This window comes from Pteropus vampyrus, unplaced genomic scaffold (genome assembly GCF_000151845.1).
Source record: "Pteropus vampyrus isolate Shadow unplaced genomic scaffold, Pvam_2.0 Scaffold518, whole genome shotgun sequence".
NCBI classification, from domain to species: Eukaryota; Metazoa; Chordata; class Mammalia; order Chiroptera; family Pteropodidae; genus Pteropus; species Pteropus vampyrus.
This window is the reverse complement of record NW_011889299.1, coordinates 440,878-452,399: the sequence shown is the minus strand read 5'-3', so window position 1 is coordinate 452,399 and position 11,522 is coordinate 440,878. Positions and strand designations below refer to the sequence as shown.

General features: G+C 35.7%; 1 pseudogene; it reads right to left on the bottom strand.

Moving 5' to 3' along the window:
• Positions 1 to 8,819: 8,819 nt before the first annotated feature.
• Positions 8,820 to 11,093, bottom strand: LOC105307794 (annotated as a pseudogene).
• Between the last annotated feature and the right edge of the window lie 429 nt (positions 11,094 to 11,522).

Genomic DNA, 11,522 nt, shown 5'->3' with positions numbered 1-11,522 from the left:
CTGAATTTGTCCCTATGTATGCTGAACTTTCATACTATCTTGATATAGCAAATCTCTTCTTATTTTTAAGCTTATAATGCCCTGTTCCTAGTAAGGGTTGCACTCCTCTGCTTCTATCAGCCTGCTAGTCGCCTTACTCCTATTTATATAATTTTTTTGTCATTTTGTTTTAGGTGAGCTGACCTCTTTCAGTATTTACTGTAGTGCAGGCCCCGTAGTGGAGAATTCTCTTAATTTTTGTATGTCTGGAAAGGTCTTTTTTTCTCCTTCATATATAAAGGAGAGCTTAGCTGGATACATTATTCTTGGCTGGTCGTGCCTTTCATTTAATAGTTTGAATATTTGATTCCACTGCTTTCTGGCTTTTAAGGTTTGTGCTGAGAAATCCGACAATAATCTAATGGATTTTCCTTTATAGGTTACTGTCTTCTTTTCTTGGCTGCTCTGAGAGTTCTATCTTTGTCATTGATTTTTGACAATGTTAATATAATGTTTTTTCTCAAGGCCTTTTTGGGTTGAGATAAATATGTGTTCTATTGACTTCTTGAATTCCAAGCTCCAGCTCATTTCTTAGACTTGGGAAGTTCTCTTCAACTATTTGTTTGAAAATGCTTTCTAGTCCCTGCTCCTTTTCCTTCCCTTTGAGAATGCCCATTATTCTTATGTTTTGTCTCCTGATGGTATCAGCTAGTTCTTGTATTTCTCTTTCATTCTTTTTCATTCTTCGATTTCTCTCTTCTTTCTGTTTTATTTCTAGATTTCTGTCTTCGATATCACTGATCCTTTCCTCCATTTGGTTGACTCTGTTTTCCAAACTTGTTATTTCATTTTTCAACTCTTACAGTGCGTTCTTTATCTCCAGAAGGTCTATTCGATACTTTTTGAGGGTTTCAATCTCCTTGCTAAAGAACTCGTTCTGCTCATCTAGTTGTTTTTTCACTTTCTGAAATTGTTTTTATGATTCGTTTTGGATCTCATTGAGTTTTTTCAGAAGTACCATCCTGAATTCTTTGTCATTTAAGTCGCATATTTCTATGTCTGTAAGATAATTTTCTGGAGATTTTTTTCTTTCTTTCTGAGATGCCTTGTCATCTTGGTTGTTCATGGTGTTTAATGGACCATTTCTCTACCTGGGCAAATGGAAGTGTGGTTCCCCCCGCCCCAGTAAGAAGATTTAGTACATAATGGTCTCTAGCTTGTTTCAAAGAAGGTGTTTTTCTTTTGTTTTCCAGTAGGTGGCGTCTAAGCCTCTTGGATCTGTGCTTTATATAAAGTCTTACTAATGTCTTTTTTTTCCTTATAGATATTTAATCACACTCACTACTTTCAGTCTCAGTTCTTATCAGTGTTAACTATAGTTTTGATAGTGTTTGCTGAGATTTCCTTGGAGCTCTGCGATGTTCTATCTCGGAGGGTATGGGAGGAGGGACACTCTGGGTTGGGAGATGGGGCCTCGGCTCAGCCTTGGTTTTGCAACCGTGGCTGATAAAAATCAACTGTTGTTTCTCTGCCGGCCTCTTCTCTGCTTTCTGCCCTGATGGCTGGGCCCTGTCGCCGACTAGCCACAGGGAGCTCACAGCTTTTTCAGACACGGTTGTTCAGGGAACTCCTTCTTCCCTCCCCCTCTTCTTGCAGGGAGCTCCAAAGGCTTCGAGAGGCAGCTTCTTTGTTTCTCTCAGTCCACCGTCTGACACCTGGGGTTCTGAACTGTGGTAGCTCGTAAGCGCAGATCTCACGCTCAGACGCGCTGGTGTGCAGTTTGGGTGTTTTTTTGTTGAGTTTTCAGTGTTCAGCTTATTGTTGTTTCAAGGGGAGGGATCTGCGGTGGTCTATTACTCTGCCATATTTAGTCCTATTCTCAGTTCTGTCTTTTTGTTTTGTTGATGGTTTCCTTCACTGTGCAAAACATTTTAAGTTCAATGTAGTTCCATTTGTTTATTTATTTTTGTTTTTCTTAGGTGAGAAGACATAACCAAAAAGATATTGCTAAGACTTATGTCAAAGAGTTCATTATCTATGTATTTTTCCTGGGACTTTTGTGGTTTCATGTCTATATTTAAATCTTTAATACATTCTGAATTAATTTTTGTATATAGTGTAAGGAAGTGGTACAGTTTAATATTTTTGCATTTATCTGTCCACTTTTCCCATCACAAATTATTGAAGAAATTGTCTTTACCACATTTTATAATCTTGCCTTCTTTGTTGTAGATTAATTGATCATATAAGTACAGATTGATTTCTAGTCTGTCTTTTCTATTCCATTGATCTATATGTCTGTTTTCATGCCAGTATTATACTGTTTTGATTACTATATGTTTGTAGTATAGTTTAAAATCAGGGAGCATGATACCACCCACTTTGTTTTTTCTCAAGATTGCTTTGGCTATTCGAGGTCTTTCGTGTATCATATAAGTTGTAGGATTAGTTGCTCTATTTCTGAGAAGAATGCGATTAGTGTTTTAATAGGAATTACATTAAATCCGGATATTTTAACAATATTAATCCTTCTAACCTATGAATGTGTAATATTCTTCCATTTATTTGTGTCCTCTTTAATGTCTTATAGTTTTCAGAGTACAGGTCTTTCACCTCTTTGGTTAAATTTATTCCTAATTTTTTATTCTTTTGGATGCAATAGTAAATGAGACTGCTTTTTAAACTTTTTCCTTCTGATCATTCATTCTTAGTGTACAGAAAAGCAACAGATTTCTGTTTGTTTATTTTGTATCCTGCAACTTCACTGAATTCATTTATTAGTTCTAGTAGCTTTTTGTGTGTGTGTGTGGACTCTTTTAGGTTTTGTATATATAGTATGTCATCTGCAAATAGTGACAATTTTACTTCTTCCTTTTCAATTTGGATGCCTTTTATTTCTTTTTCTTCTCTTGTTGTGACTAGGACTTCCAATAATATGTTGAATAAAAGTGATGAGAGTGGGCAATTGTCTTGTTCTTGATCTTAAAGGAAAAGCTTCCAGCTTTTCGCCATTGAGTATGATATTAGCTGAAGATTTGTAATATGTAGTCTTTATTATGTTGAGATGTGTTTCATTTACACCCACTCCGTTTGAGAGTTTTTTTCATAAGAGGACATTTTTCTGTACCTATTGAAATTATCATATAATTTTTATCCTTTATTTGTTGACGTGATATATCATGTTGATTGATTTGTGGATGCTAAATCATTTTTGCATCCTTGGGATAAATCCCACTTGATCATGTTGTACAATTTTTTAAATGTATTGTTAAATTCAGTTTGCTAGTATTTTGTTGAGAATTTTTGCATATATGTTCATCAGAGATATTGGCCTGTAATTTCCTTTGTTTGTAATGTCTTTGATTTGGTATCAGGGTAGTTCTGGCTTTGTAGAATGAGTTTTGAAAGTTTCCTTCCTCTTTAATCTTTTAGAATAGTTTGAGAAAGATAGGTATTAATTCTTTAAATGTTTGGTATAAATACCTATGAAGCTGTCTGGTCCTGGACTTTTGTTTGTTGGGAATTTTTTGATTCCTGCTTCAATTTTGTTGCTAGTAATTGGTCTGTTTAGATTTTCTATTTCTTCCTGATTCAGTCTTAGAAGGTTATATATTTCTAGAAATTTATCCATGTCTTTCCAGGTTGTCCTATTTGTTGGTATATAGTTGTTCACAGTATTATTTAGTGATCCTTTGTATTTCTGTGGTGTTGGTTGTAACTTTTCCTCTTTCATTTATGATTTTATTTATTTGGCCTCTTTTTTCTTAATAAGCTTTGCTAAAGGTTTGTCAATTTTATTTATCTTTTCAAAAAACCAACTCAGTTTCATTCATCTTTTTTATTTTTCTAAAATCTGCGTTTCATTTTTTCTGCTCTGATTTATATTATTTCCTTACTTTTGTTTACCTTTGATTTTGTTTCTTCTTCTTTTATAATTCCTTTAAGTGTGAAGTTATATTGTTTATTTTGGACTTTTATTGTTTGTTTCTTGAGGTAGGTTTGTATAGCTATGAACTTCCCTCTTATACATGCTTTTGCTGCATCCCATAAATTTTGAAATGTTATATTATCATTTTCGTTTGTCTCGAGGTAGTTTTAGATTTTCCGTTTGATTTCCTTTTTGATCCATTGGTTGTTTAGTAGCATGCTGTTTCATCTCAATGTGTTTGTGATTTTTTCTAATTTTCTTCCTGTAGTTAATTTCTAGTTTCATATCATCATGGTTGGAAAAGATGCTTGATATGATTTCAATCTTCTTGAGTTTACTGAGGCTTTTTTTTGTGACCTCATATGTGATCTATCCTGGAGAATATTCCCTGTACACTTGAAGAAAATATGTATTCTGCTGTTTTTTGATAAAATTTTCTGTAAATATCTATTAAGTTAATATGATATAATGTTATGTTTAAGGCCATTAGTTGCTTATTGATTTTCTGTCTGGATGATCTAACCATTGATGTAAGTGAAATATTAAAGTCTTCTACTATTATTTTATTTCCATCAATTTCTCTCTTTATGATATTAATATTTGCTTTATATATTTAGGTGCTCCTATATTGAGTGCACACGTATTTATGATTCTTTTATTTTTGCTTTGGATTATCATTATGTGGTGCCCTTCTTTGTATTTTTTTTACAGTCTTTGTTTTAAAGTCTGTTCAGTCTGAGATGCATATTGCTACACCAGCTTTCTTATTTTTATTTGCATGGGATATCTTTTTCCATCATTTTGCTTTCAGTCTGTGTATGTCTTTTGATATCAAGTGAACTTCTTGTTAGCAGTATATAGATGGGTCTTGTTTTCCAATCCATTCAGCCACCTTAAATCTTTGGATTAGAGCATTAGTCCGTTTACATTTAAAGTAATTATTGATAAGTATGTATTTATTGCCTTTTTGTTAATCATGTTTTGGTCGTTTATGTAGTTCTCTGTGTTTTCTCTTGATCTCTTCCCTTGTGATTTGCTGGTTTTCTTTTGTGTTTTGTTCGTATTCCTTTTTATTTTTATGTATATTTTGTAGATTTATGGTTTGTAGTTACTATGAGGTTTATATATATCATTCTCTATATATAGCAGTCTATTTTAAGCTGACAGGCAGTTAAGTTTGATGGTATTCTAAAAGCACTACATTTTTACTGCCCCTCCACACTTCATATCTTCGACATCATATTTTACATCTTTTTCTGTTGTGTATTGGCTAACTACTTATTGGGGTTATAGTTGAGTTTACTACTTTTGTCTTTTGACCTTTGTAGTAGCTTTTGACTGATTTGCTTTGTTTTTTAAATATTTGACTTTACTTGTGAGATTTTTTTCTTTCACATATTTTCTTATTTCTGGTTTATGGCTTTTCTGTTTAAAGAAGACCCTTTAACATTTCTCATAAAGCTGTTTTAGTGGAGATAAACTCCTTTAGTTTTTCCTTGGCTAGGAGACTCTTTATCTCTCCTTCAAATATGAATGATAACCTTGCTTGTTAGAGTATTCTAGGTTGTATATTCCTTTCTTTGAGTGCTTTAAATATGTCCTGCCATTCTCTTCTGGTCTTTAAAGTTGCTGCTGAAAAATGAGCTGATAGCCTTTTGGCGTTTCCCTTGTATGTGACTAGTTTTCCTATTGCTGCCTTCAAGATTGTCTCTATCTTTAACTTTTGCCATTTTAATTACAATATGTGTTGATGTGGATCTTTTTGAGTTCATCTTTGGAACTCTCTGTGTTTCTTGGACCTGGATATCTGTTTCCTTCCCCATGTTAGGAAAGTTTTCAGCAATTATTACTTCTAATAAACTTCTGCTCCTTTCTCTCTTTTTCTCCTCTGGGATCCCTATAATGCTGTTTATGTACTTGATATTGTCCCAGAGGTCCCTTGAACTACCCTCATTTTTAAAATTCTTTTTTTTCTTTCATGTTGCTGTTCTGATTGGTTGATTTCCACTAATCTGTCTTCCAGGTCACTGGTCCATATTTCTGTATTAGCTAATTTGCTGTCAATTCTTTCTAGTGTATTTTTCATTTCAGTTATTGTATTGTTTAGCTCTGCTTGGTTCTTTATTATACTTTCTAACTCCTTGTTGAAGTTCTCTATGAGTTCCTCTATTTTACTCTCAAGTTTGGTGAATATTCTTATGATCATTTATTTTTTATTTTTATTTACTTATTTGAGTTTTTTTTTTTTAAATCAGGAAAATTACTTATCTCTGTTTCATTAGGGTTCCCCTTCCCCATGGGGATTTTTTTGATCCTTCACTTGAGAGATATTCTTTTGTCTTTTTATTTATTTGACTTATATGTTTGTTTATATGAATTAGTCAATATAATTGACTCTCCCAGTCTTGAAAAAGTGGCCTTGTGTAGAATCGACCTATGCGTAGGCTGTGTGTGCCAAGTGGTTTTGGCAGGCTAGTTGGAGCCAGGTGGCCCCTTACAGTACCTGGAACACTGGCTTACCAGGCTGTAGAGGCTCCAGGAGGGGAGACGAGATGTGTTTGATGATGCCATGTTGATCTTGCTTTCTCCTTCTGTTCAGAGACAAAAAAGGCTCCATGCGGTGGGGCTGAGAATACTCTAAAGCAAGCTTGCAGGTGGCCAGATACCTGGATAAAACTCCTGCCTGCCTAATTGAGGTGGAGGGGACATTAACAATGGTGCTCACCAACGCCTCCAATCCCAGAGAGTTCTCATAGATCCCAGAGAGCTCCTGTGGTTTCCTGGAATTCTCTATATGGTTTCTCTCCTGTTTGTTGTACAGAAGCTATTTAATCAGCTCTAATTTTTTTCTCATGATAAATTTCTCTCTATATATGTATATATTTCAGTGTTCTTGTGGGAGGGAGTGAGATCAACATCCTCCTACACCACCACCATCTTGGACCTTCTCTGAGGTGCACATATTTAAAACAAACAATTTGATGATTTTTAACATAGGTAAATGTCATTATCACATTTAAGATAATGAACATATCTATCATACCCAATGTTTTTCATTTCCCTTTATAACCCTTCCTTCTGCTCTACAACACTATCCCAAAGTTTGCTAATTTATTTTTGTTATCATACATTAGTTTCTACTTTCTAGAGTTTTTAATCTGGCTTTTTCACTCATCACCAATATTTTGAGATTAATCCAAGTTATATTGTGTAGCAGTGATTTATTTCTACTATTGCTAAACACTAATCCATTGTATGGCTATATAACGATTTGTTTACCCCTTCACGTGTTGATGGATATTTAAGTTGTTTGCTGATTTTGGTTATTAAAAATAGAGCTGCTATGAACAAGTCTTTTTGTGGACATTTGTTTTTTATTTCTCTTGGATGAATACCAAGATTTGAATGGCTGGGTATATGGTAGGTGTATGTTTCACTTTCTATGAAACTACCAAACTGTTTATCAAAGTTGTTGTACCATTTTATATTTCCATCAGCAGTGTATGAGTATTCCATTTGTTCCACATTTTCACTGACATGTAGTATATTTAGTCTTCTTAATTTTAGACATTCTAGTGGGTGTATAGTTGTATCTCACTGTGATTTTAATTTGCATTTCCCTAATAACTAGTGATATTACACATCTTTTTACTTGCTCATTTGCCATCTATATATCTCTTCTGGTAAAATATTTGTTCAAATATTTAGCTTATTTATAAAAACAACCTTTTTAATTTGAAATATAGACTCATAGGAAATTGCACGATATAATAGAAACAGGAGCTGTGTACTCTTTACCCAGCTTCCCATAATGATAATAGCTTGTATAAATATAATAGAATATCAAATATATTAGGATATTGACATTGGTAGAATTTATAGACCTTCAGATTTTAGCAGTTTTTATATGCACTCATTTGTATGTGCTTGTGTGTATAATTCTGTGCAATTTTATCATATGTATAGATTCATGAAACCACTACAACGATCAAGATACAGAATTCTCTCATTGCTGCAAAGGAACTCTTAGGTGCTAGTACTCCTTCATAGTCATACTTTCTTTCTTGCCACCATCCATAATCTCTGGAAAACACAAATATATTCATCATCTCTATAATTTTATCATTTCGAGAATGCTATATAAATAACACCATATAATATGTGACCTTATGAGACTGGCTTTTTTTACTTATCATAATGCCTTGAGATCCATCCTACTTATTTTTTTTTCTTTTTAATTTATCTGTATTTGGAACAACCTTTTGAAGCAGAATGTGACTTGAACACTACCATCCCATTCACAAAGCTTGCTCTACTAACTTTCAAAGGGCTTTACGATAAGCCTGGGTGGGCTTATATTTTTGCTACTCTTAACAGTACTTTTCTTTGGAAAACAAACTCTAGGGATACTCCCCTCAGGTTGGTTCAGTATAACATACTAATTTCTAGAGACGATACATGCAGTGCATAACTACAGGCAGGGGATGGAAGGTTTAAAAAGATTCTAGCAGATGAACGTTTTAACCACTGTTTTTTTTTTTTTTTTAACATCACGGTATATCTTAGCATACATCAGTGACAAAAGATTTGGTCTAATAAGGAATCCGCTTGATAGCTAGATACTGGAGGTCCACAGAGTTAACGTTGAGGTACACACATCCAACAAACCTCGATCTGTTAAAATAAGCCAACATGAAACCAGGAAGGAAAAACTGGCTCTGTTTTAGTGAGTAAGGTATCACAGTATCATACACTTTGAAAGAAATCTTATCTTTCCTTTAAGTAGTTATTGTCATGCCATACAGATTTTAAAAATGTTAACAAAAATAAAAAAAAATCCTTGAAAATATATTATCAAAGGAAACGAAGGTCAAGTATCCTGCACGTGCACAGGCCGTTCTTCAGGCGGACCTTAGTCTACTTCTTCCATGTGCGACGTGTTGTCGTCCGCTTCCAGGGGCGGCATCTCTTCAATTACAGCAGCACTACTGTCATTAGCAGTGGCGTCATCCTCTTCAATACCGAGACCCAGTTTGATCATCCTGTAGATCCTGTTCGCGTGGGTCTGGGGGTCTTCCAGACTGAAGCCGGACGACAGGAGCACAGTTTCATAGAGCAGGATGACCAGGTCCTTCACAGACTTGTTCTTGTCAGCCTCTGCCTTTTGCCTCAAGGTCTCGATGATAGAATGGTCAGGGTTTATCTCCAGATGTTTCTTTGCTGCCATGTAACCCACTGTTGAATTGTCTCTTAGAGCTTGAGCCTTCATGATTCTTTCCATGTTTGCTGTCCATCCATATGTGCTTGTGACAATGCAGCATGGGGATGTCACCAATCAGTTTGACAAGACCATCTTTACTACTTTTTTCTCCAAGATGTCCTCATGATTTTGCAGAGGTTTTTAAACTTTGGTTTTTTTTTTCCCCTCTTCCTGTTTTTTCTTCTCTTCTTCATCTTCTAGAAGCTCCAGGCCCTCTTTGGTGACCGACACTAATGTCTTGCCTTTAAACTCCTTCAGCTGCTGAACACAGTAGTCGTCAATAGGCTCAATCATATAGATCACCTCTAGGCCATACTCGTGCAGGCGCTCCACAAAGGCCAAGTTAGCTACCTGGTCCTTGGTCTCACCTGTGATGTAGTAGATGTGCTTCTGGTTTTCCTTCATTTTCATGCAGTAGTCCTTGAGGGAAACCATCTCATTGCCTGAAGCAGAGGTATAGTATTTTAACAGCTCCAAGAGCTTCTTCTGGTTTTGAGAATATTCATGTATTCCCAGCTTAATATTTTTCGAGAACTGCTTATAAAACTTTTTGTAATTCTCTTTATCTTATGCCAGTTCAGTGAAGAGTTCCAAGTATTTTTTGACAGAATTCTTTCTGATAACTTTCAAAATTTTGCTTTGTTGCAACATCTCCCAAGAAATGTTTAGCAGGAGATCTTCAGAGTCCATCACACCTCTGATGAAATTCACATTCTCAGATAATTGCTCCTCGCAGTTATCCATGATAAAAACTCTGAAGACATACAACTTGATGTTTTTCTTTTTCTTTCTGTTTTCGAATAGGTCAAAGGGAGCACATCTTGGAACAAAAAGAAGAGCTCTGAATTCCAACTGTCTCTCAACTGAAAAATGCTTCACTGCCAAGTGGCCCTCTCAGTCATTGGTCAGGCTCTTGTAGAATTCCCTGAACTCCTCGTTGGTGATATCATCAGGATTTCTGGTCCAGACTGGCTTTGTCTTGTTCAGCTCTTCCTGGTTGATGTACTTCTCCTTGATCTTCTTCTTGTCACCGTCCTTCTTTTCTTCCTCCTCTTCATCAGAACCAACATCTTCTATTTCAGGTTTGTCCTTGGACTCCTTTTCTTCTTTTTCTTTCTCTTCCTCTTTGTCTTCCTTTTCTTCAGCCTCATCATCACTGACTTCTTTATCGTGTTCCTTCTCCACAAAAAGAGTAATGGAGTAGCCAATAAATTGGGAGTGCTTCTTCACAATATCCTTTATCCTTCTCTCTTCCAGGTACTCGGTTTGGTCTTCTTTCAGATGCAGGATCACCTTTGTTCCACAAGCCATAAGTTCGCCTGTGTCAGTCCTAACCATGAACGACTCTCCTGCAGAAGATTCCTGGGCATACTGTTTGTCATCCTTATGTTTGGTGATCACTGTTATTTTTTCAGCAACCAGATAGACAGAGTAAAACCCAACACCAAACTGGCCCATCGTGGAGGTGTATGCACCGGCCTGCAAAAGCTTCCATGAACGCTTTGGTCCCAGACATGGCCATAGTACCAAGGTTATTGATCAAATCGGCCTTGGTCATTCCAATCCCAGTGTCTACAATGGTGAGGGTCCGGTCTTGTTTGTTTGGAATGAGATTAATGTGCAACTCTTTTCCAGAGTCTAGCTTACTGGGATCTGTCAAGCTTTCATATCTGATTTTGTCCAGAGCGTCCGATGAATTTGAAATAAGCTCCCTCAGAAAGATCTCCTTATTCGAGTAGAAAGTATTGATGATCAATGACATCAACTGGGCAATTTCTGCATGGAAGTCAAACGTCTCAACCTCCTCCTCCTTCATTGACTGGTCTTGGGTCTGGGTCTCCTCCAGCATCTTGGGTAAGGGACAGCACCGGTTCCACAATGAAACAGCACCAGGACACAGAAGCAACTCCCATTCTACTTATTCAGTATATGTGTAGTTCATTCCTTTTTTATTGCTGAGTAGCATTCTATTGTATGGATTTATCACAATTTGTTTATCAATGCGTTAATTGAAGCTGCTATAAACATTCATATATAGATTTTTGTATGGATGTGTTTTCACTCTGAGATAAATGCCCAGTATGATTGCTGGGTCATATGGTAAGTGTACGTTTAGATTTTTAAGACACTAGTAAATAATCTTTCCAGAGTGGCTGTAACATTTTGCATTACTATTATTAATGTGTGGGAGATCCAGTTTGTCTGCACAATTACTACTTTTTACTTTAACTACTCTATTGTGTGTATAGCCATATCTTATTCTTTTAATATTCATTAACCTAACCACATGATGTCACTTATTTGTGGGATATAAATCTAAAAGCAGGACAAACAAACAGACTCATGGACATGGAC